This window comes from Triplophysa dalaica, unplaced genomic scaffold (assembly GCF_015846415.1).
Source record: "Triplophysa dalaica isolate WHDGS20190420 unplaced genomic scaffold, ASM1584641v1 Contig19, whole genome shotgun sequence".
NCBI classification, from domain to species: Eukaryota; Metazoa; Chordata; class Actinopteri; order Cypriniformes; family Nemacheilidae; genus Triplophysa; species Triplophysa dalaica.
The window spans coordinates 90775-98237 of NW_026622653.1; the positions used below are offsets into that span (position 1 = coordinate 90775).

The window sequence follows — 7463 nt, forward strand, 5'->3', positions numbered from 1 at the left end:
TTCAGAATACACAAAATATACAACATGTAATAATCCCTTCTCACAAACAACATAAAATAGAGACTGTGTCTGTCCCCTGGATAAGCAAAAATAAGATAATGCGTAAACCTCTTGAAAGTAATCTAATAAACGTTAAACAAATCAAACATGAACAAAATACAGATAATCAACTTTTACGACACAGATTGCTTAATATTAGATCTCTCTCAAATGAAGCAGTTTTTGTAAACGATTTGATAACCGATCATAAAATAGACATGCTTTGACAGAAACATGGCTAAAGCCAGATGATTATATTACTCTAAATGAATCCGTTCCCCATGATTATTACTATAAACACGAGCCTCGTCTAAAAGGTAGAGGGGGAGGTGTCGCTGCACTTTACAAGAATTCTTTTATTACCTCTCAGAAGTCTAATTTTAAATACAATTCTTTTGAAGTCATGGTACTTCACGTATCAACACCTAATACTTAGGACAAAACATTTTTAAAATTTATTCTAGCTATTGTATATAGGCCCCCAGGGCACCACACAGATTTTATTAAAGATTTTGGTGGGTTCTTATCAGAACTAGTACTGGCCGCAGATAGAGTCCTTGTCGTCGGTGACTTTAACATCCATGTAGATAATGATGCAGATGCCTTAGGAAAGCTTTCAAAGACCCTCTTAACTCCATAGGCGTTAGTCAACATGTGTCAGGACCCACTCACCTTCGTAATCATACTTTAGATTTAATACTTTCTTATGGTATAAATGTGGACGATGTTAAAATCGTTCAGCAGAGTGAAGACATTTCAGATCATTATCTGATATTATGTTTGCTTCAATGGCCTACGGCTGCAAATCAACCTCCTTGTTACTAATATGGTAGAACAATTACTTCAACTACCAAAGATGCGTTTCTCGATAATTGTCTAAAATATCTAGCATGAGTAAAAACGATGACCATCTTGACATTACTATTGAAAATTTTAGCTCTACCTTCTCGGAAACATTAGACACAGTTGCTCCTCTGCGTTTAAAAAAGTTTAAAAATGGCAGCCCAACACCGTGGTATAATGAAAACACTCAGACTCTAAAAAAAGCGTCCCGGAAAATGAAGCGCAACTTTAAGAAAACTAATTTAGAGGTATTTCGTATAGCATGGAAGGATAATACTCGAAAATACAGGAATGCCATAAAAACGTCTAGATCCGCCTACTTTTCATCACTAATAGAAGAAAACCATCACAACCCTAGGTTCTTATTTAACACAATGGCTAAATTAACAAAAAATAAGTCGTCAGCGACTTCGGATTCTGATTATCAGCATAACAGTGATGAATTTATGAACTACTTCACAAGTAAAATCCAAGATATAAGAGAAAAAATTATAACAATGCAACCTGTAGTGAAATCCGCTGAACAAACTAACTACAGCACCCCTAGGGATAAAATTGCAATTATTTTCTACCGTAGATCACAATGAACTGTCTAAAATCATTAGATCATCTAAATCAAAAACATGCATGCTAGACCCTATACCTACAAAACTACTGAAAGAAATGCTCCCCGAAATTATAGATCCTCTTCTTAGTATTATTAACTCATCTCTGACATTAGGACATGTGCCTAAAGCATTTAAGGTGGCTGTTATAAGGCCCCTTGTCAAAAAAACAAACTCGACCCTAAAGAACTAGGGAATTACAGGCCTATATCGACTTTAGAATTATGAAGTTAGACATAATTAATACTACATATAAGAATTTATAGTCCATTTAATATTTGACCTGTGGTTCTCTCTCCTTTTTCTCAAATGTGTGCTTTTACTGTGCATGTGTGCGAGCATGTTTTCGTGTGTGCGTCTATGTCAATGTTTGTAAGTATGTATGCATATTGTTTGTGTGGAGCATTTGTATGTCTGCCTTTTGTTGTTTTCACCTTTTTCTTGTTTTTACAGGTATATGCCTTTAGTTGTTTTTCTTGTAGTCAATGTGTCTCGTGTACAGCTGCTTTGTAACAATGAAAATTGTAAAAAGTGCTATATAAATAAAGTTGAGTTGAGTAACCAGCCGGTCACTTACAGGGCTCGGCCTTAGACCGACCATTCACCCCATCTAGTGGGAAGTATCAATAAACAAACATCCACATCCTGCTACATGTGGTTGATTCACTGATCTCATCTGGATTGTGAGCTGATCTTGAAAGAACCTTTTGATGTTGAGAAAGATTTGTGAAAATGGGATGCAAGCAAAAACTTAAACTATCAACAATCACACAGACATCAAGAATCAGTGTATGAATCTCAACAATGGGGAGAATCAACAAAAGAAAGTGTCATGCAGAAATGCATGCTGGGTAACATCATAGTACAAAACTCATTCATGACGCAGGATGATGTTTTCTTTTGTTGTCACCATTGTTGAGATTTATACATTGATTCTTGATGTCTGTGTGATTCCAAACTCTTCTGTAAGTATAAATGTGCTTCTTGTTTTCTAAAAAACTTTTAAGGCATTAGAATACACACAAATTTCCTGAAGGTACAATTTTTATTCAGAATCAGATGTGATCAGTCTATCAAGTAGTAAGATGACAACCAACACCACTTGACTGGTGCCAATGTAAGAAATGTACTTTAAAAGCACAGAGGCACAGTCCACGAAAATTCTAGTAGTAGAGAGCCCAACTCAAGTAAACACTGATGACCATGTTGGTGGGTTTCAACTAAATTACTTTCAACAAAACAAATTTTAAGTGTTAACCTCCCCACGGGCCTTTTCATGTTAAGGGTGAAGTATTTTGTATTTGAATACATGCCCACTGCTGTATACTGCTATTTCATACTATTTATAATGCAGTGCAGGGTTGTTTGTTTATCACATACATGTTTTACTGCTGTAACTGTTTTATCAGATTTATTAAAAAAATATATTTTATCTTTGAATATGTCTAAAATGATGACAAAAAGTTGTTTCCCCAGTGAAGTTCATATTTAGATGTTATGAAAGTTGAATTATTAACTGGTCTTTACGTTCCATGATTTAAATACTACTCAGAAACAATCTCAACATGTCTGCGTTCTATTTTCTGATTGATACTGATACTTCAACATGTGGTTGTTTTGTTATTTTGCTTGTCAAGTATAGGCTATATAACAAATCAGATTCACCTGAATAACATGAACACTTAATGGATATTTCACAATTCCTTATAACAAAATACATTTTAAATATCAAAACAGCTAGAGACATTGTAAATTTATACATTACATAGATTATAAACCATAAAAATGTGTTTAGAAATGTAAACGTGATTGTGATTTTCATACCGAAAAAGCTCAGCTCTCCCATTCAACTATATAGGTTTGGTGGGGTTTTGCCTTAACTAATATGGCGGCTTCTTTGATGTATTGCAGCAACAGAGTGAAACAACCAATACGGCGTCTTTAATGTCTATGGTAATAAGGATTTTAAAGACGGTCGTGCTCATACAGTATATGTACATTGCATGCACTGATTTCCTCTGTTCAAATGAGATATCTGAAAAAGCAAATACATTTAACCAGTCAGGGTGTATACCTTGGTAAATATGTATGCTTTTTCAGATATTTCTTGAGGAAATCAGGACAGAAGTGGTCAAAATAGACGGTTTACAACAGCAGGTGTGGACAGATGTGTGCCTCTTTCGTACACTTGTCATCCGATCACCTTTTATCCGATATAAACATTCAGTGTAAAATTCGATTGAGTAAACCTCTAAAGTGAAGCGACATCACTAATGAAACAAATGAGCAAGATAAAAATGAGCTGACACTGCTCTTCTCCATTTAGATCAAAATGACAAAAAGCAGAAATGCAGAAATGAAACTCAATGCTTCAGTAAAAAGTGATATGTCTCACATCTGAAAATTTTCTTGGAAAACAAAATGCAACAAAAACAGAGGCCTAATTTACAGGCCCTGTTTAAGGAGTTTTAAAATGAAAAAGATCTTTGTCTTTACTAGTGTTTCCACCATCTGTAACACCTGAGCCGCTCCCTCTGCAGTGACTTTCTGGCCTTTTATTATCAGCCATGCCAACAAGACCTTGCGAAGTAGTGCCAGTTTTACCTGTCTTACTGCCTTTACATTCACCACATCGTAACAGAGCAGCGTAAGCTACTGTTCGTATTGTGATGAAGGCTTCAGGCTCTTGATTTCGCAAACTACCCCTATAAGAGACTCCAGGAAATGCAGTGCCAGGTCTGGAGGTCCTGGAAGTCCTGGATCCAGCTCGATGGTCCCAACCAGTTTGTGAGAAGCAAATAGCATACCTTACAAAGGCACGTTTGTTTTGGAGATATCATTTGGCTGTCCATCCATCCATTTTCTACCGCTTATCCGAACTACCTTGGGTCACGGGGAGCCTGCGCCTATCTCAGGAGTCATCGGGCATCAAGGCAGGATACACCCTGGATGGAGTGCCAACCCATCGCAGGGCACACGCACTCACTCATTCACTCATTCACTCACTCACACCCTACGGACAATTTTTTCCAGAGATGCCAATCAACCTACCATGCATGTCTTTGGACCAGGGGAGGAAACCGGAGTACCCGGAGGAAACCCCCACACACACAAGTCGGAAGCGGGAATCGAACCCCCAACCCTGGAGGTGTGAGGCGAACGTGCTAACCACTAAGCCACCGCGCCCCCCTCATTTGGCTGTATTAATGTTAATTAACATTAATTAACATTTATGTTAATGTTAAACCTGAACATAGTGGTGTTGTGCAGGGTGTGTATGTCAGGATCGTTTAAAGCTGCTGTGTTCCCTGAAATGAGACCTGCAGAATCAGTATCCTGCCTCCAGAAGAACTTACGTCCACAGTTCTATTCAGGGATTTTCGACGCCTGATTGTTTTTCCATTTGCGGAACAGGCAGGAGGCCCAAAATAGAGGCTGTGACTATAAGTTTGCCATGTAGTTGTGCGATCTTTCCAGTGGTTTACCAGGGAAGATCTAGTGGGAGGTGTTCTGGCAGGCTGCTGGTTGTGCCCCTAGAATCTCCGGTGGTGAAATGCTCTGCACAAACTTGAACATTCGGATTGTACATCTAATGTCTTCCGACTAATCCATGCATGGGCAATTTATAACACACCAAAGACACAGAAAAACAACTATTCGCGCCACATCAACCCTTTAAAATATTCAATCATGTTAAAAAATATTAAATGATGTTATCAAATGTTAAAATATGAAACTTAAAATTTTACATTTACATTGCATTGTATTATACATTGCTTCTGATTATGTGCATTCCCCTGGGATCGAATCCATGACCTTGGCATTGCTAGTGCCATGCTCTCACCACTGAGCCACAGGAAAGCTCATTATGTATTGTTTAATGTATTTATTGTTTAAGTGGCTAAAAATCTGATGTCTATTTATATTTTACAATGAATTTTCAAAATAAAAGAAAATAGTAGAGCAAAAGTGTGGTCAATGAGTGAAAATCAGTAGGATTGTTCTTGTAATGTCTTTTAACTTGTGAGTGTTCTGCATATTGAAAACCTTGCAAACAGCTAGGAAGAACTTGTTAACCACACATTCATTTTAATAAAAGATCAGAAAGTTACCAAACAGTTACAAAAGACACGTTTTAAGAGACGGTAACATAAACATTAACTTATATAACTTATATTTTGAAATCGTATTCTTCTTATTTTACATCCTTCTCATTTTACATGAATAACTCCATGTGAAATAATCCCCACACATGTCTCTAACTGACAATAATAGAATCACAGATAAAACTTTATATGAAGTGTAAAATTAGATTGAGTTGACGGCGATCTCTAAAGTGAAGCGACATCCCTAATGAAAAAAATGAGCAAGATAAAAATATGCTGACACTGCTCTTCTCCATTTGGACCAAAATGACAAACAACAAAAAACAAAAAAGTATAGCAGGGTAAAGCAGTTGATAAAAAGCGAACTTATGAATGTCGACTTCTACTCTGCCACAACAGACATGTGGTCAATATAATACCATATATGAGCTTAACTGTTCATTATCTGAGCACTGACTGGATTCTAGAATCACGGAGCCTCAAAAATGTTAACATTTTAAATCTAATCATTTCAGTTGACCCTCTACACCCCAATAGAATTTCACAAAAATTTGAAATGCAACATATTCCATACTAAAACTACTAAGGTAATGGTTGGTCATTATTTCACAAGTCTAAGAATAACTCAAAAACTGTTTAAGTTTTATAAATGACAAAACTAATCTGCCACATGATCTGGGAAAAATCAACAGGTATACAATACTAACAATTGTTTTTTGTTTCTTCATTGTTTTATGTGGTTCAAAATCACCAGCTCAGTAGACGATGGCATATGATCACTATGGTTACTACAGGCACAATTGAGGCAGCTAATAGCTTGTCATTGGGGGCGGGTTCAGGAGTGGGCAGGCTATCAATAAACAGAGATCAGAGAGAAAGTGAACGTTGGTGGAAGACATTACAAAGTAATGGTGACCAGTAGATTATTATTGTATGTCAGCCCCGACCCGATTCTGAACCAGTGACGGTCAAATAATTAAGGAGCGGCTCTACTAAGGGCTAATGTAAATGGCGGAAACCCGGATTATTCTCAGATTTAACGTTATCAATGTTTGTCGTAGGGAGAGTGAGGGGGACAGATCAGAATCTGGGTGGTTCATGTCCCACCCGTCCCCAGTGCCATCTGCGCCCCTGCCTGTATCACCACAGACACGGTCAGGCCAGCCTCCACTTTGAAAACGACGGTCAAGTCAGCCCTCACACGATTTTGTTGTGCATGTAGTTAGGCATTACGGTACAATTGTGAGATAATGATTTCAAAGTAAAAGTGTTCTTCCTGCAAAAACCCGTTCCCATTCTGTCGGTCTCTTGCCCTTGAGAACCAATCAACTCTGACTACTATAAGAAAGGCCAATGAAATTTGGCGAATGAAATTTGCATGCCGGTCTCCGGCCCCGGATGTCCGGTATAAAAGGAAGCCAGGGGCAGCATTCATTTACCTCTTGTTTTGAAGAGCTTGAGTGCCTCTAACGACTGCATCAGAATACGATACGTGTTTGTGGCATCAGGGACACAACGTCTCGTTCCCTCCATTAGGGGTACGAGAAGAGGCGCCGTCTAGAGGCGTGTAACCGCCTAGTAGATGGGGCCCTAGCCTGGGTGATGGTCTCTGCCGTAAATGGGGAGTAGCCAACTCAGGATCTTCTCGTCCCGTCTAGAGACCAGACATGGGTGTTCCAGAGGTCTGATCTGGGATGCCAGAACGTATCCTTCCCCTGAGAGAGAAGGTCCTCTGTCAGGGGAATGGTTCAGGGGGAGTCGATGTCCAGAGCATCAACTCTAGAGCCAAGCGGGGTTGGACCAGTGCGGTGTTACCCACAACACTTTGGGGCTCCTCTTCCCTGACCTTGCACAGTGTCTGTGCAAGGAG

General features: G+C 38.6%; 1 non-coding gene across 1 annotated transcript; it reads right to left on the reverse strand.

The window, feature by feature from the left end:
• Positions 1-5275: 5275 nt before the first annotated feature.
• trnaa-agc (transfer RNA alanine (anticodon AGC)) lies at positions 5276-5350 on the reverse strand. Its single transcript has one exon. It is a non-coding gene; the product is annotated as a tRNA-Ala (tRNA).
• Positions 5351-7463: the final 2113 nt, after the last annotated feature.